This window comes from Pleurodeles waltl, chromosome 9 (genome assembly GCF_031143425.1).
Source record: "Pleurodeles waltl isolate 20211129_DDA chromosome 9, aPleWal1.hap1.20221129, whole genome shotgun sequence".
Classification (NCBI taxonomy): domain Eukaryota; kingdom Metazoa; phylum Chordata; class Amphibia; order Caudata; family Salamandridae; genus Pleurodeles; species Pleurodeles waltl.
This window is the reverse complement of record NC_090448.1, coordinates 701050282-701072800: the sequence shown is the minus strand read 5'-3', so window position 1 is coordinate 701072800 and position 22519 is coordinate 701050282.

The following is a 22519-nucleotide window of genomic DNA, read 5'->3' as shown; positions in this document are numbered from 1 at the left end:
CAAAATTTGACCAAAAAACAATTTTTCCTCTCATTTCGGTGACAGAAAGTTCTGGAATCTGAGAGGAGCCACAAATATCCTCCCACCCAGCGTTCCCCCAAGTCTTCCGATAAAAATGGTACCTCACCTGTGTGGGTAGGCCTAGCGCCCACAAAAGGAACTGGCCCAAAACACAACGTGGACACATCACATTTTTTCACAGAAAACAAAGGTGCTTTTTGCAAAGTGCCTACCTGTGGATTTTGGCCTCTAGCTCAGTCAGCACCTTGGGAAACCTAGCAAACCAGCACATTTTTAAAAACTAGACACCTAGGAGAATCCAAGATGGGGTGACATATGAGGATCTGACCAGGTTCTGTTACCCAGAATCCTTTGCAAACCTCAAAATATGACCCAAAAAACACTTTTTCCTCTCATTTCGGTGACAGAAAGTTCTGGAATCTGAGAGGAGCCACAAATTTCCTTGCACCCAGCGTTTCCCCAAGTCTCCAGAGAAAAATGGTACCTCACTTGTGTCGGTAGGCCTAGCGCCCACAAAAGGAATTGGCCCAAAACACAACATGAAGACACATCACATTTTTTCACAGAAAACAGAGGTGTTTTATTATAAAGTAACTACCTGTTGATTTTGGCCTCTAGCTCAGCCGGCACCTGGGGAAACCTAGCAAACCAGCGCATTTTTGAAAACTAGACACCTAGGGGAATCCAAGATGGGGTGACTTGTGGGGCTTTGACCAGGTTCTGTTACCCAGAATCCATTGCCAACCTCAAAATTTGACCAAAAAACAATTTTTCCTCTCATTTCGGTGACAGAAAGTTCTGGAATCTGAGAGGAGCCACAAATTTCCTTCCACCCAGCGTTTCCCCAAGTCTCCAGATAAAAATGGTACCTCACTTGAGTCAGTAGGCCTAGCGCCCACGAAAGGAATTGGCCCAAAACACAACATGGACACATCACATTTTTTCACCGAAAACAGAGGTGTTTTTTTACAAAGTGCCTACCTGTGGATTTTAGCCTTTGGCTCAGCCGGCACCTGCGGAAACCTAGCAAACCAGCGTATTTTTTAAAACTAGACACCTAGGGGAATCCAAGATGGGGTGCCTTGTGGGGCTCTGACCAGGTTCTGTTACCCAGAATCCTTTGCAAACCTCAAAATTTGACCAAAAAACACTTTTTCCTCTCATTTCGGTGACAGAAAGTTCTGGAATCTGAGAGGAGCCACAAATTTCCTTTCACCCAGCGTTCCCCCAAGTCTCCCTATAAAAATGGTACCTCACCTGTGTGGGTAGGCCTAGCGCCCACGAAAGGAAATGGCCCAAAACACAACGTGGACACATCAAATTTTTTCACAGAAAACAGTGGTGTTTTTTACAAAGTGCCTACCTGTGGATTTTGGCCTCTAGCTCAGCCGGCACCTAGGGAAACCTAGCAAACCAGCACATTTTTGAAAACTAGACACATAGGGGAATCCAAGATGGGGTGACTTGTGGGGCTTTGACCAGGTTCTGTTACCCAGAATCCATTGCAAACCTCAAAATTTGACCCAAAAACAATTTTTCCTCTCATTCGGTGACAGAAAGTTCTGGAATCTGAGAGGAGCCACAAATTTCCTCCCACCCAGCGTTCCCCCAAGTCTTCCGATAAAAATGGTACCTCACCTGTGTGGGTAGGCCTAGCGCCCACAAAAGGAACTGGCCCAAAACACAACGTGGACACATCACATTTTTTCACGGAAAACAAAGGTGCTTTTTGCAAAGTGCCTACCTGTGGATTTTGGCCTCTAGCTCAGTCAGCACCTTGGGAAACCTAGCAAACCAGCACATTTTTAAAAACTAGACACCTAGGAGAATCCAAGATGGGGTGACATATGAGGATCTGACCAGGTTCTGTTACCCAGAATCCTTTGCAAACCTCAAAATATGACCCAAAAAACACTTTTTCCTCTCATTTCGGTGACAGAAAGTTCTGGAATCTGAGAGGAGCCACAAATTTCCTTCCACCCAGCGTTTCCCCAAGTCTCCAGATAAAAATGGTACCTCACTTGTGTGGGTAGGCCTAGCGCCCACAAAAGGAATTGGACCAAAACACAACATGGACACATCACATTTTTTCACAGAAAACAGAAGTGTTTTTTTTACAAAGTGCCTACCTGTGGATTTTGGCCTCTAGCTCAGCCGGCACCTGGGGAAACCTAGCAAACCAGCGCATTTTTGAAAACTAGACACCTAGGGGAATCCAAGATGGGGTGCCTTGTGGTGCTCTGACCAGGTTCTGTTACCCAGAATCCTTTGCAAACCTCAAAATTTGACCAAAAAAACACTTTTTCCTCTCATTTCAGTGACAGAAAGTTCTGGAATCTGAGAGGAGCCACAAATTTCCTTTCACCCAGCGTTCCCCCAAGTCTCCCGATAAAAATGGTACCTCACCTGTGTGGGTAGGCCTAGCGCCCACGAAAGGAAATGGCCCAAAACACAACGTGGACACATCACATTTTTTCACAGAAAACAGAGGTGTTTTTTACAAAGTGGCTACCTGTGGATTTTGGCCTCTACTCAGCCGGCACCTGGGGAAACCTAGCAAACCAGCGCATTTTTAAAAAATAGACACCTAGGGGAATCCAAGATGGGGTGACATATGAGGATCTGACCAGGTTCTGTTACCCAGAATCCTTTGCAAACCTCAAAATATGACCAAAAAAACACTTTTTCCTCTCATTTCGGTGACAGAAAGTTCTGGAATCTGAGAGGAGCCACAAATTTCCTCCCACCCAGGGTTCCCCCAAGTCTTTCGATAAAAATGGTACCTCACCTGTGTGGGTAGGCCTAGCGCCCACAAAAGGAAATGGCCCAAAACACAACGTGGACACATCACATTTTTTCACAGAAAACAAAGGTGTTTTTTGCAAAGTGCCTACCTGTGGATTTTGGCCTCTAGCTCAGTCAGCACCTAAGGAAACCTAGCAAACCAGCACATTTCTGAAAACTAGACACCTAGGGGAATCCAAGATGGGGTGACTTGTGGGGCTTTGACCAAGTTCTGTTACCCAGAATCCATTGCCAACCTCAAAATTTGACCCAAAAACAATTTTTCCTCTCATTTCGGTGACAGAAAGTTCTGGAATCTGAGAGGAGCCACAAATTTCCTTCCACCCAGCGTTTCCCCAAGTCTCCTGATAAAAATGGTACCTCACTTGTGTCAGTAGGCCTAGCGCCCACGAAAGGAATTGGCCCAAAACACAACATGGACACATCACATTTTTTCACAGAAAACAGAGGTGTTTTTTTACAAAGTGCCTACCTGTGGATTTTAGCCTCTGGCTCAGCCGGCACCTGGGGAAACCTAGCAAACCAGCGCATTTTTGAAAACTAGACACCTAGGGGAATCCAAGATGGGGTGCCTTGTGGGGCTCTGACCAGGTTCTGTTACCCAGAATCCTTTGCAAACCTCAAAATTTGACAAAAAAACACTTTTTCCTCTCATTTCGGTGACAGAAAGTTCTGGAATCTGAGAGGAGCCACAAATTTCCTTCCACCCAGCGTTTCCCCAAGTCTCCCGATAAAAATGGTACCTCACCTGTGTGGGTAGGCCTAGCGCCCACGAAAGGAAATGGCCCAAAACACAACGTGGACACATCACATTTTTTCACAGAAAACAGAGGTGTTTTTTACAAAGTGCCTACATGTGGATTTTGGCCTCTAGCTCAGCCGGCACCTAGGGAAACCTAGCAAACCAGCACATTTTTGAAAACTAGACAACTAGGGGAATCCGAGATGGGGTGACTTCTGAGGATCTGACCAGGTTCTGTTACCAGGAATCCTTTGCAAACCTCAAAATATGACCAAAAAAACACTTTTTCCTCTCATTTCGGTGACAGAAAGTTCTGGAATCTGAGAGGAGCCACAAATTTCCTTCCACCCAGCATTTCCCCAAGTCTCCAGATAAAAATGGTACCTCACCTGTGTGGGTAGGCCTAGCGCCCACGAAAGGAAATGGCCCAAAACACAACGTGAACACATCACATTTTTTCACAGAAAACAGAGGTGTTTTTTACAAAGTGCCTACCTGTGGATTTTGGCCTCTAGCTCAGCCGGCACCTAGAGAAACCTAGCAAACCAGCACATTTTTGAAAACTAGACACATAGGGGAATCCAAGATGGGGTGACTTGTGGGGCTTTGACCAGGTTCTGTTACCCAGAATCCATTGCAAACCTCAAAATTTGACCAAAAAACAATTTTTCATCTCATTTCGGTGACAGGAAGTTCTGCAATCTGAAAGGAGACACAAATTTCCTCCCACCCAGCGTTCCCCCAAGTCTTCCGATAGAAATGGTACCTCACCTGTGTGGGTAGGCCTAGCGCCCACAAAAGGAAATGGCCCAAAACACAACGTGGACACATCACATTTTTTCACAGAAAACAAAGGTGCTTTTTGCAAATTGCCTACCTGTGGATTTTGGCCTCTAGCTCGTTCGGCACCTGGGGAAACCTAGCAAACCAGCGCATTTTTTAAAACTAGACACCTAGGGGAATCCAAGATGGGGTGACATATGAGGATCTGACCAGGTTCTGTTACCCAGAATCCTTTGCAAACCTCAAAATATGACCAAAAAAACACTTTTTCCTCTCATTTCGGTGACAGAAAGTTCTGGAATCTGAGAGGAGCCACAAATTTCTTTTCACCCAGCATTCCCCCAAGTCTCCCGATACAAATGGTACCTCACCTGTGTGGGTAGGCCTAGCGCCCACAAAAGGAAATGGCCCAAAACACAACATGGAGACATCACATTTTTTCACAGAAAACAGAGGTGTTTTTACAAAGTGCCTCCCTGTGGATTTTGGCCTCTAGCTCAGCCGGCACCTAGGGAAACCTAGCAAACCAGCACAGTTTTGAAAACTAGACACCCAGGGGAATCCAGGATGGGGTGACTTGTGGGGCTTTGACCAGGTTCTGTTACCCAGAATCCATTGCAAACCTCAAAATTTGACCAAAAAACAATTTTTCCTCTCATTTCGGTGACAGAAAGTTCTGGAATCTGAGAGGAGCCACAAATTTCCTCCCACCCAGGGTTCCCCCAAGTCTTCCGATAAAAATGGTACCTCACCTGTGTGGGTAGGCCTAGCGCCCACAAAAGGAAATGGCCCAAAACACAACGTGGACACATCACATTTTTTCACAGAAAACAAAGGTGTTTTTGCAAAGTGCCTACCTGTGGATTTTGGCCTCTAGCTCAGTCGGCACCTGTGGAAACCTAGCAAACCAGCACATTTCTGAAAACTAGACACCTAGGGGAATCCAAGATGGGGTGACTTGTGGGGCTTTGACCAGGTTCTGTTACCCAGAATCCATTGCCAACCTCAAAATTTGACCAAAAAACAATTTTTCCTCTCATTTCGGTGACAGAAAGTTCTGGAATCTGAGAGGAGCCACAAATTTCCTTCCACCCAGCGTTTCCCCAAGTCTCCAGATAAAAATGGTACCTCACTTGAGTCAGTAGGCCTAGCGCCCACGAAAGGAATTGGCCCAAAACACAACATGGACACATCACATTTTTTCACAGAAAACAGAGGTGTTTTTTTACAAAGTGCCTACCTGTGGATTTTAGCCTCTGGCTCAACCGGCACCTGCGGAAACCTAGCAAACCAGCGTATTTTTGAAAACTAGACACCTAGGGGAATCCAAGATGGGGTGCCTTGTGGGGCTCAGACCAGGTTCTGTTACCCAGAATCCTTTGCAAACCTCAAAATTTGACCAAAAAACACTTTTTCCTCTCATTTCGGTGACAGAAAGTTCTGGAATCTGAGAGGAGCCACAAATTTCCTTTCACCCAGCGTTCCCCCAAGTCTCCCGATAAAAATGGTACCTCACCTGTGTGGGTAGGCCTAGCGCCCACGAAAGGAAATGGCCCAAAACACAACGTGGACACATCACATTTTTTCACAGAAAACAGTGGTGTTTTTTACAAAGTGCCTACCTGTGGATTTTGGCCTCTAGCTCAGCCGGCACCTAGGGAAACCTAGCAAACCAGAACATTTTTGAAAACTAGACACATAGGGGAATCCAAGATGGGGTGACTTGTGGGGCTTTGACCAGGTTCTGTTACCCAGAATCCATTGCAAACCTCAAAATTTGACCAAAAAACAATTTTTCCTCTCATTTCGGTGACAGAAAGTTCTGGAATCTGAGAGGAGCCACAAATATCCTCCCACCCAGCGTTCCCCCAAGTCTTCCGATAAAAATGGTACCTCACCTGTGTGGGTAGGCCTAGCGCCCACAAAAGGAACTGGCCCAAAACACAACGTGGACACATCACATTTTTTCACAGAAAACAAAGGTGCTTTTTGCAAAGTGCCTACCTGTGGATTTTGGCCTCTAGCTCAGTCAGCACCTTGGGAAACCTAGCAAACCAGCACATTTTTAAAAACTAGACACCTAGGAGAATCCAAGATGGGGTGACATATGAGGATCTGACCAGGTTCTGTTACCCAGAATCCTTTGCAAACCTCAAAATATGACCCAAAAAACACTTTTTCCTCTCATTTCGGTGACAGAAAGTTCTGGAATCTGAGAGGAGCCACAAATTTCCTTGCACCCAGCGTTTCCCCAAGTCTCCAGAGAAAAATGGTACCTCACTTGTGTCGGTAGGCCTAGCGCCCACAAAAGGAATTGGCCCAAAACACAACATGAAGACACATCACATTTTTTCACAGAAAACAGAGGTGTTTTTTTATAAAGTAACTACTTGTTGATTTTGGCCTCTAGCTCAGCCGGCACCTGGGGAAACCTAGCAAACCAGCGCATTTTTGAAAACTAGACACCTAGGGGAATCCAAGATGGGGTGACTTGTGGGGCTTTGACCAGGTTCTGTTACCCAGAATCCATTGCCAACCTCAAAATTTGACCAAAAAACAATTTTTCCTCTCATTTCGGTGACAGAAAGTTCTGGAATCTGAGAGGAGCCACAAATTTCCTTCCACCCAGCGTTTCCCCAAGTCTCCAGATAAAAATGGTACCTCACTTGAGTCAGTAGGCCTAGCGCCCACGAAAGGAATTGGCCCAAAACACAACATGGACACATCACATTTTTTCACCGAAAACAGAGGTGTTTTTTTACAAAGTGCCTACCTGTGGATTTTAGCCTTTGGCTCAGCCGGCACCTGCGGAAACCTAGCAAACCAGCGTATTTTTTAAAACTAGACACCTAGGGGAATCCAAGATGGGGTGCCTTGTGGGGCTCTGACCAGGTTCTGTTACCCAGAATCCTTTGCAAACCTCAAAATTTGACCAAAAAACACTTTTTCCTCTCATTTCGGTGACAGAAAGTTCTGGAATCTGAGAGGAGCCACAAATTTCCTTTCACCCAGCGTTCCCCCAAGTCTCCCTATAAAAATGGTACCTCACCTGTGTGGGTAGGCCTAGCGCCCACGAAAGGAAATGGCCCAAAACACAACGTGGACACATCAAATTTTTTCACAGAAAACAGTGGTGTTTTTTACAAAGTGCCTACCTGTGGATTTTGGCCTCTAGCTCAGCCGGCACCTAGGGAAACCTAGCAAACCAGCACATTTTTGAAAACTAGACACATAGGGGAATCCAAGATGGGGTGACTTGTGGGGCTTTGACCAGGTTCTGTTACCCAGAATCCATTGCAAACCTCAAAATTTGACCCAAAAACAATTTTTCCTCTCATTCGGTGACAGAAAGTTCTGGAATCTGAGAGGAGCCACAAATTTCCTCCCACCCAGCGTTCCCCCAAGTCTTCCGATAAAAATGGTACCTCACCTGTGTGGGTAGGCCTAGCGCCCACAAAAGGAACTGGCCCAAAACACAACGTGGACACATCACATTTTTTCACGGAAAACAAAGGTGCTTTTTGCAAAGTGCCTACCTGTGGATTTTGGCCTCTAGCTCAGTCAGCACCTTGGGAAACCTAGCAAACCAGCACATTTTTAAAAACTAGACACCTAGGAGAATCCAAGATGGGGTGACATATGAGGATCTGACCAGGTTCTGTTACCCAGAATCCTTTGCAAACCTCAAAATATGACCCAAAAAACACTTTTTCCTCTCATTTCGGTGACAGAAAGTTCTGGAATCTGAGAGGAGCCACAAATTTCCTTCCACCCAGCGTTTCCCCAAGTCTCCAGATAAAAATGGTACCTCACTTGTGTGGGTAGGCCTAGCGCCCACAAAAGGAATTGGACCAAAACACAACATGGACACATCACATTTTTTCACAGAAAACAGAAGTCTTTTTTTTACAAAGTGCCTACCTGTGGATTTTGGCCTCTAGCTCAGCCGGCACCTGGGGAAACCTAGCAAACCAGCGCATTTTTGAAAACTAGACACCTAGGGGAATCCAAGATGGGGTGCCTTGTGGTGCTCTGACCAGGTTCTGTTACCCAGAATCCTTTGCAAACCTCAAAATTTGACCAAAAAAACACTTTTTCCTCTCATTTCAGTGACAGAAAGTTCTGGAATCTGAGAGGAGCCACAAATTTCCTTTCACCCAGCGTTCCCCCAAGTCTCCCGATAAAAATGGTACCTCACCTGTGTGGGTAGGCCTAGCGCCCACGAAAGGAAATGGCCCAAAACACAACGTGGACACATCACATTTTTTCACAGAAAACAGGTGTTTTTTACAAAGTGGCTACCTGTGGATTTTGGCCTCTACTCAGTCGGCACCTAGGGAAACCTAGCAAACCAGCCCATTTTTGAAAACTAGACAACTAGGGGAATCCGAGATGGGGTGACTTGTGGGGCTTTGACCAGGTTTTGTTACCCAGAATCCATTGCAAACCTCAACATTTGACCAAAAAACAATTTTTCCTCTCATTTCGGTGACAGAAAGTTCTGGAATTTGAGAGGAGCCACAAATTTCCTCCCACCCAGCGTTCCCCCAAGTCTTCCGATAAAAATGGTACCTCACCTGTGTGGGTAGGCCTAGCGCCCACAAAAGGAAATGGCCCAAAACACAACGTGGACACATCACATTTTTTCACAGAAAACAAAGGTGTTTTTTGCAAAGTGCCTACCTGTGGATTTTGGCCTCTAGCTCAGTCGGCACCTGGGGAAACCTAGCAAACCAGCGCATTTTTAAAAAATAGACACCTAGGGGAATCCAAGATGGGGTGACATATGAGGATCTGACCAGGTTCTGTTACCCAGAATCCTTTGCAAACCTCAAAATATGACCAAAAAAACACTTTTTCCTCTCATTTCGGTGACAGAAAGTTCTGGAATCTGAGAGGAGCCACAAATTTCCTCCCACCCAGGTTTCCCCCAAGTCTTTCGATAAAAATGGTACCTCACCTGTGTGGGTAGGCCTAGCGCCCACAAAAGGAAATGGCCCAAAACACAACGTGGAGACATCACATTTTTTCACAGAAAACAAAGGTGTTTTTTGCAAAGTGCCTACCTGTGGATTTTGGCCTCTAGCTCAGTCGGCACCTAAGGAAACCTAGCAAACCAGCACATTTCTGAAAACTAGACACCTAGGGGAATCCAAGATGGGGTGCCTTGTGGGGCTCTGACCAGGTTCTGTTACCCAGAATCCTTTGCAAACCTCAAAATTTGACAAAAAAATACTTTTTCCTCTCATTTCGGTGACAGAAAGTTCTGGAATCTGAGAGGAGCCACAAATTTCCTTCCACCCAGCGTTTCCCCAAGTCTCCAGATAAAAATGGTACCTCACTTGAGTCAGTAGGCCTAGCGCCCACGAAAGGAATTGGCCCAAAACACAACATGGACACATCACATTTTTTCACCGAAAACAGAGGTGTTTTTTTACAAAGTGCCTACCTGTGGATTTTAGCCTTTGGCTCAGCCGGCACCTGCGGAAACCTAGCAAACCAGCATATTTTTTAAAACTAGACACCTAGGGGAATCCAAGATGGGGTGCCTTGTGGGGCTCTGACCAGGTTCTGTTACCCAGAATCCTTTGCAAACCTCAAAATTTGACCAAAAAACACTTTTTCCTCTCATTTCGGTGACAGAAAGTTCTGGAATCTGAGAGGAGCCACAAATTTCCTTTCACCCAGCGTTCCCCCAAGTCTCCCTATAAAAATGGTACCTCACCTGTGTGGGTAGGCCTAGCGCCCACGAAAGGAAATGGCCCAAAACACAACGTGGACACATCAAATTTTTTCACAGAAAACAGTGGTGTTTTTTACAAAGTGCCTACCTGTGGATTTTGGCCTCTAGCTCAGCCGGCACCTAGGGAAACCTAGCAAACCAGCACATTTTTGAAAACTAGACACATAGGGGAATCCAAGATGGGGTGACTTGTGGGGCTTTGACCAGGTTCTGTTACCCAGAATCCATTGCAAACCTCAAAATTTGACCCAAAAACAATTTTTCCTCTCATTCGGTGACAGAAAGTTCTGGAATCTGAGAGGAGCCACAAATTTCCTCCCACCCAGCGTTCCCCCAAGTCTTCCGATAAAAATGGTACCTCACCTGTGTGGGTAGGCCTAGCGCCCACAAAAGGAACTGGCCCAAAACACAACGTGGACACATCACATTTTTTCACAGAAAACAAAGGTGCTTTTTGCAAAGTGCCTACCTGTGGATTTTGGCCTCTAGCTCAGTCAGCACCTTGGGAAACCTAGCAAACCAGCACATTTTTAAAAACTAGACACCTAGGAGAATCCAAGATGGGGTGACATATGAGGATCTGACCAGGTTCTGTTACCCAGAATCCTTTGCAAACCTCAAAATATGACCCAAAAAACACTTTTTCCTCTCATTTCGGTGACAGAAAGTTCTGGAATCTGAGAGGAGCCACAAATTTCCTTCCACCCAGCGTTTCCCCAAGTCTCCAGATAAAAATGGTACCTCACTTGTGTGGGTAGGCCTAGCGCCCACAAAAGGAATTGGACCAAAACACAACATGGACACATCACATTTTTTCACAGAAAACAGAAGTCTTTTTTTTACAAAGTGCCTACCTGTGGATTTTGGCCTCTAGCTCAGCCGGCACCTGGGGAAACCTAGCAAACCAGCGCATTTTTGAAAACTAGACACCTAGGGGAATCCAAGATGGGGTGCCTTGTGGTGCTCTGACCAGGTTCTGTTACCCAGAATCCTTTGCAAACCTCAAAATTTGACCAAAAAAACACTTTTTCCTCTCATTTCAGTGACAGAAAGTTCTGGAATCTGAGAGGAGCCACAAATTTCCTTTCACCCAGCGTTCCCCCAAGTCTCCCGATAAAAATGGTACCTCACCTGTGTGGGTAGGCCTAGCGCCCACGAAAGGAAATGGCCCAAAACACAACGTGGACACATCACATTTTTTCACAGAAAACAGAGGTGTTTTTTACAAAGTGGCTACCTGTGGATTTTGGCCTCTACTCAGCCGGCACCTGGGGAAACCTAGCAAACCAGCGCATTTTTAAAAAATAGACACCTAGGGGAATCCAAGATGGGGTGACATATGAGGATCTGACCAGGTTCTGTTACCCAGAATCCTTTGCAAACCTCAAAATATGACCAAAAAAACACTTTTTCCTCTCATTTCGGTGACAGAAAGTTCTGGAATCTGAGAGGAGCCACAAATTTCCTCCCACCCAGGGTTCCCCCAAGTCTTTCGATAAAAATGGTACCTCACCTGTGTGGGTAGGCCTAGCGCCCACAAAAGGAAATGGCCCAAAACACAACGTGGACACATCACATTTTTTCACAGAAAACAAAGGTGTTTTTTGCAAAGTGCCTACCTGTGGATTTTGGCCTCTAGCTCAGTCAGCACCTAAGGAAACCTAGCAAACCAGCACATTTCTGAAAACTAGACACCTAGGGGAATCCAAGATGGGGTGACTTGTGGGGCTTTGACCAAGTTCTGTTACCCAGAATCCATTGCCAACCTCAAAATTTGACCCAAAAACAATTTTTCCTCTCATTTCGGTGACAGAAAGTTCTGGAATCTGAGAGGAGCCACAAATTTCCTTCCACCCAGCGTTTCCCCAAGTCTCCTGATAAAAATGGTACCTCACTTGTGTCAGTAGGCCTAGCGCCCACGAAAGGAATTGGCCCAAAACACAACATGGACACATCACATTTTTTCACAGAAAACAGAGGTGTTTTTTTACAAAGTGCCTACCTGTGGATTTTAGCCTCTGGCTCAGCCGGCACCTGGGGAAACCTAGCAAACCAGCGCATTTTTGAAAACTAGACACCTAGGGGAATCCAAGATGGGGTGCCTTGTGGGGCTCTGACCAGGTTCTGTTACCCAGAATCCTTTGCAAACCTCAAAATTTGACAAAAAAACACTTTTTCCTCTCATTTCGGTGACAGAAAGTTCTGGAATCTGAGAGGAGCCACAAATTTCCTTCCACCCAGCGTTTCCCCAAGTCTCCCGATAAAAATGGTACCTCACCTGTGTGGGTAGGCCTAGCGCCCACGAAAGGAAATGGCCCAAAACACAACGTGGACACATCACATTTTTTCACAGAAAACAGAGGTGTTTTTTACAAAGTGCCTACATGTGGATTTTGGCCTCTAGCTCAGCCGGCACCTAGGGAAACCTAGCAAACCAGCACATTTTTGAAAACTAGACAACTAGGGGAATCCGAGATGGGGTGACTTCTGAGGATCTGACCAGGTTCTGTTACCAGGAATCCTTTGCAAACCTCAAAATATGACCAAAAAAACACTTTTTCCTCTCATTTCGGTGACAGAAAGTTCTGGAATCTGAGAGGAGCCACAAATTTCCTTCCACCCAGCATTTCCCCAAGTCTCCAGATAAAAATGGTACCTCACCTGTGTGGGTAGGCCTAGCGCCCACGAAAGGAAATGGCCCAAAACACAACGTGAACACATCACATTTTTTCACAGAAAACAGAGGTGTTTTTTACAAAGTGCCTACCTGTGGATTTTGGCCTCTAGCTCAGCCGGCACCTAGAGAAACCTAGCAAACCAGCACATTTTTGAAAACTAGACACATAGGGGAATCCAAGATGGGGTGACTTGTGGGGCTTTGACCAGGTTCTGTTACCCAGAATCCATTGCAAACCTCAAAATTTGACCAAAAAACAATTTTTCATCTCATTTCGGTGACAGGAAGTTCTGCAATCTGAAAGGAGACACAAATTTCCTCCCACCCAGCGTTCCCCCAAGTCTTCCGATAGAAATGGTACCTCACCTGTGTGGGTAGGCCTAGCGCCCACAAAAGGAAATGGCCCAAAACACAACGTGGACACATCACATTTTTTCACAGAAAACAAAGGTGCTTTTTGCAAATTGCCTACCTGTGGATTTTGGCCTCTAGCTCGTTCGGCACCTGGGGAAACCTAGCAAACCAGCGCATTTTTTAAAACTAGACACCTAGGGGAATCCAAGATGGGGTGACATATGAGGATCTGACCAGGTTCTGTTACCCAGAATCCTTTGCAAACCTCAAAATATGACCAAAAAAACACTTTTTCCTCTCATTTCGGTGACAGAAAGTTCTGGAATCTGAGAGGAGCCACAAATTTCTTTTCACCCAGCATTCCCCCAAGTCTCCCGATACAAATGGTACCTCACCTGTGTGGGTAGGCCTAGCGCCCACAAAAGGAAATGGCCCAAAACACAACATGGAGACATCACATTTTTTCACAGAAAACAGAGGTGTTTTTACAAAGTGCCTCCCTGTGGATTTTGGCCTCTAGCTCAGCCGGCACCTAGGGAAACCTAGCAAACCAGCACAGTTTTGAAAACTAGACACCCAGGGGAATCCAGGATGGGGTGACTTGTGGGGCTTTGACCAGGTTCTGTTACCCAGAATCCATTGCAAACCTCAAAATTTGACCAAAAAACAATTTTTCCTCTCATTTCGGTGACAGAAAGTTCTGGAATCTGAGAGGAGCCACAAATTTCCTCCCACCCAGGGTTCCCCCAAGTCTTCCGATAAAAATGGTACCTCACCTGTGTGGGTAGGCCTAGCGCCCACAAAAGGAAATGGCCCAAAACACAACGTGGACACATCACATTTTTTCACAGAAAACAAAGGTGTTTTTGCAAAGTGCCTACCTGTGGATTTTGGCCTCTAGCTCAGTCGGCACCTGTGGAAACCTAGCAAACCAGCACATTTCTGAAAACTAGACACCTAGGGGAATCCAAGATGGGGTGACTTGTGGGGCTTTGACCAGGTTCTGTTACCCAGAATCCATTGCCAACCTCAAAATTTGACCAAAAAACAATTTTTCCTCTCATTTCGGTGACAGAAAGTTCTGGAATCTGAGAGGAGCCACAAATTTCCTTCCACCCAGCGTTTCCCCAAGTCTCCAGATAAAAATGGTACCTCACTTGAGTCAGTAGGCCTAGCGCCCACGAAAGGAATTGGCCCAAAACACAACATGGACACATCACATTTTTTCACAGAAAACAGAGGTGTTTTTTTACAAAGTGCCTACCTGTGGATTTTAGCCTCTGGCTCAACCGGCACCTGCGGAAACCTAGCAAACCAGCGTATTTTTGAAAACTAGACACCTAGGGGAATCCAAGATGGGGTGCCTTGTGGGGCTCAGACCAGGTTCTGTTACCCAGAATCCTTTGCAAACCTCAAAATTTGACCAAAAAACACTTTTTCCTCTCATTTCGGTGACAGAAAGTTCTGGAATCTGAGAGGAGCCACAAATTTCCTTTCACCCAGCGTTCCCCCAAGTCTCCCGATAAAAATGGTACCTCACCTGTGTGGGTAGGCCTAGCGCCCACGAAAGGAAATGGCCCAAAACACAACGTGGACACATCACATTTTTTCACAGAAAACAGTGGTGTTTTTTACAAAGTGCCTACCTGTGGATTTTGGCCTCTAGCTCAGCCGGCACCTAGGGAAACCTAGCAAACCAGAACATTTTTGAAAACTAGACACATAGGGGAATCCAAGATGGGGTGACTTGTGGGGCTTTGACCAGGTTCTGTTACCCAGAATCCATTGCAAACCTCAAAATTTGACCAAAAAACAATTTTTCCTCTCATTTCGGTGACAGAAAGTTCTGGAATCTGAGAGGAGCCACAAATATCCTCCCACCCAGCGTTCCCCCAAGTCTTCCGATAAAAATGGTACCTCACCTGTGTGGGTAGGCCTAGCGCCCACAAAAGGAACTGGCCCAAAACACAACGTGGACACATCACATTTTTTCACAGAAAACAAAGGTGCTTTTTGCAAAGTGCCTACCTGTGGATTTTGGCCTCTAGCTCAGTCAGCACCTTGGGAAACCTAGCAAACCAGCACATTTTTAAAAACTAGACACCTAGGAGAATCCAAGATGGGGTGACATATGAGGATCTGACCAGGTTCTGTTACCCAGAATCCTTTGCAAACCTCAAAATATGACCCAAAAAACACTTTTTCCTCTCATTTCGGTGACAGAAAGTTCTGGAATCTGAGAGGAGCCACAAATTTCCTTGCACCCAGCGTTTCCCCAAGTCTCCAGAGAAAAATGGTACCTCACTTGTGTCGGTAGGCCTAGCGCCCACAAAAGGAATTGGCCCAAAACACAACATGAAGACACATCACATTTTTTCACAGAAAACAGAGGTGTTTTTTTATAAAGTAACTACTTGTTGATTTTGGCCTCTAGCTCAGCCGGCACCTGGGGAAACCTAGCAAACCAGCGCATTTTTGAAAACTAGACACCTAGGGGAATCCAAGATGGGGTGACTTGTGGGGCTTTGACCAGGTTCTGTTACCCAGAATCCATTGCCAACCTCAAAATTTGACCAAAAAACAATTTTTCCTCTCATTTCGGTGACAGAAAGTTCTGGAATCTGAGAGGAGCCACAAATTTCCTTCCACCCAGCGTTTCCCCAAGTCTCCAGATAAAAATGGTACCTCACTTGAGTCAGTAGGCCTAGCGCCCACGAAAGGAATTGGCCCAAAACACAACATGGACACATCACATTTTTTCACCGAAAACAGAGGTGTTTTTTTACAAAGTGCCTACCTGTGGATTTTAGCCTTTGGCTCAGCCGGCACCTGCGGAAACCTAGCAAACCAGCGTATTTTTTAAAACTAGACACCTAGGGGAATCCAAGATGGGGTGCCTTGTGGGGCTCTGACCAGGTTCTGTTACCCAGAATCCTTTGCAAACCTCAAAATTTGACCAAAAAACACTTTTTCCTCTCATTTCGGTGACAGAAAGTTCTGGAATCTGAGAGGAGCCACAAATTTCCTTTCACCCAGCGTTCCCCCAAGTCTCCCTATAAAAATGGTACCTCACCTGTGTGGGTAGGCCTAGCGCCCACGAAAGGAAATGGCCCAAAACACAACGTGGACACATCAAATTTTTTCACAGAAAACAGTGGTGTTTTTTACAAAGTGCCTACCTGTGGATTTTGGCCTCTAGCTCAGCCGGCACCTAGGGAAACCTAGCAAACCAGCACATTTTTGAAAACTAGACACATAGGGGAATCCAAGATGGGGTGACTTGTGGGGCTTTGACCAGGTTCTGTTACCCAGAATCCATTGCAAACCTCAAAATTTGACCCAAAAACAATTTTTCCTCTCATTCGGTGACAGAAAGTTCTGGAATCTGAGAGGAGCCACAAATTTCCTCCCACCCAGCGTTCCCCCAAGTCTTCCGATAAAAATGGTACCTCACCTGTGTGGGTAGGCCTAGCGCCCACAAAAGGAACTGGCCCAAAACACAACGTGGACACATCACATTTTTTCACGGAAAACAAAGGTGCTTTTTGCAAAGTGCCTACCTGTGGATTTTGGCCTCTAGCTCAGTCAGCACCTTGGGAAACCTAGCAAACCAGCACATTTTTAAAAACTAGACACCTAGGAGAATCCAAGATGGGGTGACATATGAGGATCTGACCAGGTTCTGTTACCCAGAATCCTTTGCAAACCTCAAAATATGACCCAAAAAACACTTTTTCCTCTCATTTCGGTGACAGAAAGTTCTGGAATCTGAGAGGAGCCACAAATTTCCTTCCACCCAGCGTTTCCCCAAGTCTCCAGATAAAAATGGTACCTCACTTGTGTGGGTAGGCCTAGCGCCCACAAAAGGAATTGGACCAAAACACAACATGGACACATCACATTTTTTCACAGAAAACAGAAGTCTTTTTTTTACAAAGTGCCTACCTGTGGATTTTGGCCTCTAGCTCAGCCGGCACCTGGGGAAACCTAGCAAACCAGCGCATTTTTGAAAACTAGACACCTAGGGGAATCCAAGATGGGGTGCCTTGTGGTGCTCTGACCAGGTTCTGTTACCCAGAATCCTTTGCAAACCTCAAAATTTGACCAAAAAAACACTTTTTCCTCTCATTTCAGTGACAGAAAGTTCTGGAATCTGAGAGGAGCCACAAATTTCCTTTCACCCAGCGTTCCCCCAAGTCTCCCGATAAAAATGGTACCTCACCTGTGTGGGTAGGCCTAGCGCCCACGAAAGGAAATGGCCCAAAACACAACGTGGACACATCACATTTTTTCACAGAAAACAGGTGTTTTTTACAAAGTGGCTACCTGTGGATTTTGGCCTCTACTCAGTCGGCACCTAGGGAAACCTAGCAAACCAGCCCATTTTTGAAAACTAGACAACTAGGGGAATCCGAGATGGGGTGACTTGTGGGGCTTTGACCAGGTTTTGTTACCCAGAATCCATTGCAAACCTCAACATTTGACCAAAAAACAATTTTTCCTCTCATTTCGGTGACAGAAAGTTCTGGAATTTGAGAGGAGCCACAAATTTCCTCCCACCCAGCGTTCCCCCAAGTCTTCCGATAAAAATGGTACCTCACCTGTGTGGGTAGGCCTAGCGCCCACAAAAGGAAATGGCCCAAAACACAACGTGGACACATCACATTTTTTCACAGAAAACAAAGGTGTTTTTTGCAAAGTGCCTACCTGTGGATTTTGGCCTCTAGCTCAGTCGGCACCTGGGGAAACCTAGCAAACCAGCGCATTTTTAAAAAATAGACACCTAGGGGAATCCAAGATGGGGTGACATATGAGGATCTGACCAGGTTCTGTTACCCAGAATCCTTTGCAAACCTCAAAATATGACCAAAAAAACACTTTTTCCTCTCATTTCGGTGACAGAAAGTTCTGGAATCTGAGAGGAGCCACAAATTTCCTCCCACCCAGGTTTCCCCCAAGTCTTTCGATAAAAATGGTACCTCACCTGTGTGGGTAGGCCTAGCGCCCACAAAAGGAAATGGCCCAAAACACAACGTGGAGACATCACATTTTTTCACAGAAAACAAAGGTGTTTTTTGCAAAGTGCCTACCTGTGGATTTTGGCCTCTAGCTCAGTCGGCACCTAAGGAAACCTAGCAAACCAGCACATTTCTGAAAACTAGACACCTAGGGGAATCCAAGATGGGGTGCCTTGTGGGGCTCTGACCAGGTTCTGTTACCCAGAATCCTTTGCAAACCTCAAAATTTGACAAAAAAATACTTTTTCCTCTCATTTCGGTGACAGAAAGTTCTGGAATCTGAGAGGAGCCACAAATTTCCTTCCACCCAGCGTTTCCCCAAGTCTCCAGATAAAAATGGTACCTCACTTGAGTCAGTAGGCCTAGCGCCCACGAAAGGAATTGGCCCAAAACACAACATGGACACATCACATTTTTTCACCGAAAACAGAGGTGTTTTTTTACAAAGTGCCTACCTGTGGATTTTAGCCTTTGGCTCAGCCGGCACCTGCGGAAACCTAGCAAACCAGCATATTTTTTAAAACTAGACACCTAGGGGAATCCAAGATGGGGTGCCTTGTGGGGCTCTGACCAGGTTCTGTTACCCAGAATCCTTTGCAAACCTCAAAATTTGACCAAAAAACACTTTTTCCTCTCATTTCGGTGACAGAAAGTTCTGGAATCTGAGAGGAGCCACAAATTTCCTTTCACCCAGCGTTCCCCCAAGTCTCCCTATAAAAATGGTACCTCACCTGTGTGGGTAGGCCTAGCGCCCACGAAAGGAAATGGCCCAAAACACAACGTGGACACATCAAATTTTTTCACAGAAAACAGTGGTGTTTTTTACAAAGTGCCTACCTGTGGATTTTGGCCTCTAGCTCAGCCGGCACCTAGGGAAACCTAGCAAACCAGCACATTTTTGAAAACTAGACACATAGGGGAATCCAAGATGGGGTGACTTGTGGGGCTTTGACCAGGTTCTGTTACCCAGAATCCATTGCAAACCTCAAAATTTGACCCAAAAACAATTTTTCCTCTCATTCGGTGACAGAAAGTTCTGGAATCTGAGAGGAGCCACAAATTTCCTCCCACCCAGCGTTCCCCCAAGTCTTCCGATAAAAATGGTACCTCACCTGTGTGGGTAGGCCTAGCGCCCACAAAAGGAACTGGCCCAAAACACAACGTGGACACATCACATTTTTTCACAGAAAACAAAGGTGCTTTTTGCAAAGTGCCTACCTGTGGATTTTGGCCTCTAGCTCAGTCAGCACCTTGGGAAACCTAGCAAACCAGCACATTTTTAAAAACTAGACACCTAGGAGAATCCAAGATGGGGTGACATATGAGGATCTGACCAGGTTCTGTTACCCAGAATCCTTTGCAAACCTCAAAATATGACCCAAAAAACACTTTTTCCTCTCATTTCGGTGACAGAAAGTTCTGGAATCTGAGAGGAGCCACAAATTTCCTTCCACCCAGCGTTTCCCCAAGTCTCCAGATAAAAATGGTACCTCACTTGTGTGGGTAGGCCTAGCGCCCACAAAAGGAATTGGACCAAAACACAACATGGACACATCACATTTTTTCACAGAAAACAGAAGTCTTTTTTTTACAAAGTGCCTACCTGTGGATTTTGGCCTCTAGCTCAGCCGGCACCTGGGGAAACCTAGCAAACCAGCGCATTTTTGAAAACTAGACACCTAGGGGAATCCAAGATGGGGTGCCTTGTGGTGCTCTGACCAGGTTCTGTTACCCAGAATCCTTTGCAAACCTCAAAATTTGACCAAAAAAACACTTTTTCCTCTCATTTCAGTGACAGAAAGTTCTGGAATCTGAGAGGAGCCACAAATTTCCTTTCACCCAGCGTTCCCCCAAGTCTCCCGATAAAAATGGTACCTCACCTGTGTGGGTAGGCCTAGCGCCCACGAAAGGAAATGGCCCAAAACACAACGTGGACACATCACATTTTTTCACAGAAAACAGGTGTTTTTTACAAAGTGGCTACCTGTGGATTTTGGCCTCTACTCAGCCGGCACCTAGGGAAACCTAGCAAACCAGCCCATTTTTGAAAACTAGACAACTAGGGGAATCCGAGATGGGGTGACTTGTGGGGCTTTGACCAGGTTCTGTTACCCAGAATCCATTGCAAACCTCAACATTTGACCAAAAAACAATTTTTCCTCTCATTTCGGTGACAGAAAGTTCTGGAATTTGAGAGGAGCCACAAATTTCCTCCCACCCAGCGTTCCCCCAAGTCTTCCGATAAAAATGGTACCTCACCTGTGTGGGTAGGCCTAGCGCCCACAAAAGGAAATGGCCCAAAACACAACGTGGACACATCACATTTTTTCACAGAAAACAAAGGTGTTTTTTGCAAAGTGCCTACCTGTGGATTTTGGCCTCTAGCTCAGTCGGCACCTGGGGAAACCTAGCAAACCAGCGCATTTTTAAAAAATAGACACCTAGGGGAATCCAAGATGGGGTGACATATGAGGATCTGACCAGGTTCTGTTACCCAGAATCCTTTGCAAACCTCAAAATATGACCAAAAAAACACTTTTTCCTCTCATTTCGGTGACAGAAAGTTCTGGAATCTGAGAGGAGCCACAAATTTCCTCCCACCCAGGTTTCCCCCAAGTCTTTCGATAAAAATGGTACCTCACCTGTGTGGGTAGGCCTAGCGCCCACAAAAGGAAATGGCCCAAAACACAACGTGGAGACATCACATTTTTTCACAGAAAACAAAGGTGTTTTTTGCAAAGTGCCTACCTGTGGATTTTGGCCTCTAGCTCAGTCGGCACCTAAGGAAACCTAGCAAACCAGCACATTTCTGAAAACTAGACACCTAGGGGAATCCAAGATGGGGTGCCTTGTGGGGCTCTGACCAGGTTCTGTTACCCAGAATCCTTTGCAAACCTCAAAATTTGACAAAAAAATACTTTTTCCTCTCATTTCGGTGACAGAAAGTTCTGGAATCTGAGAGGAGCCACAAATTTCCTTCCACCCAGCGTTTCCCCAAGTCTCCAGATAAAAATGGTACCTCACTTGAGTCAGTAGGCCTAGCGCCCACGAAAGGAATTGGCCCAAAACACAACATGGACACATCACATTTTTTCACCGAAAACAGAGGTGTTTTTTTACAAAGTGCCTACCTGTGGATTTTAGCCTTTGGCTCAGCCGGCACCTGCGGAAACCTAGCAAACCAGCATATTTTTTAAAACTAGACACCTAGGGGAATCCAAGATGGGGTGCCTTGTGGGGCTCTGACCAGGTTCTGTTACCCAGAATCCTTTGCAAACCTCAAAATTTGACCAAAAAACACTTTTTCCTCTCATTTCGGTGACAGAAAGTTCTGGAATCTGAGAGGAGCCACAAATTTCCTTTCACCCAGCGTTCCCCCAAGTCTCCCTATAAAAATGGTACCTCACCTGTGTGGGTAGGCCTAGCGCCCACGAAAGGAAATGGCCCAAAACACAACGTGGACACATCAAATTTTTTCACAGAAAACAGTGGTGTTTTTTACAAAGTGCCTACCTGTGGATTTTGGCCTCTAGCTCAGCCGGCACCTAGGGAAACCTAGCAAACCAGCACATTTTTGAAAACTAGACACATAGGGGAATCCAAGATGGGGTGACTTGTGGGGCTTTGACCAGGTTCTGTTACCCAGAATCCATTGCAAACCTCAAAATTTGACCCAAAAACAATTTTTCCTCTCATTCGGTGACAGAAAGTTCTGGAATCTGAGAGGAGCCACAAATTTCCTCCCACCCAGCGTTCCCCCAAGTCTTCCGATAAAAATGGTACCTCACCTGTGTGGGTAGGCCTAGCGCCCACAAAAGGAACTGGCCCAAAACACAACGTGGACACATCACATTTTTTCACAGAAAACAAAGGTGCTTTTTGCAAAGTGCCTACCTGTGGATTTTGGCCTCTAGCTCAGTCAGCACCTTGGGAAACCTAGCAAACCAGCACATTTTTAAAAACTAGACACCTAGGAGAATCCAAGATGGGGTGACATATGAGGATCTGACCAGGTTCTGTTACCCAGAATCCTTTGCAAACCTCAAAATATGACCCAAAAAACACTTTTTCCTCTCATTTCGGTGACAGAAAGTTCTGGAATCTGAGAGGAGCCACAAATTTCCTTCCACCCAGCGTTTCCCCAAGTCTCCAGATAAAAATGGTACCTCACTTGTGTGGGTAGGCCTAGCGCCCACAAAAGGAATTGGACCAAAACACAACATGGACACATCACATTTTTTCACAGAAAACAGAAGTCTTTTTTTTACAAAGTGCCTACCTGTGGATTTTGGCCTCTAGCTCAGCCGGCACCTGGGGAAACCTAGCAAACCAGCGCATTTTTGAAAACTAGACACCTAGGGGAATCCAAGATGGGG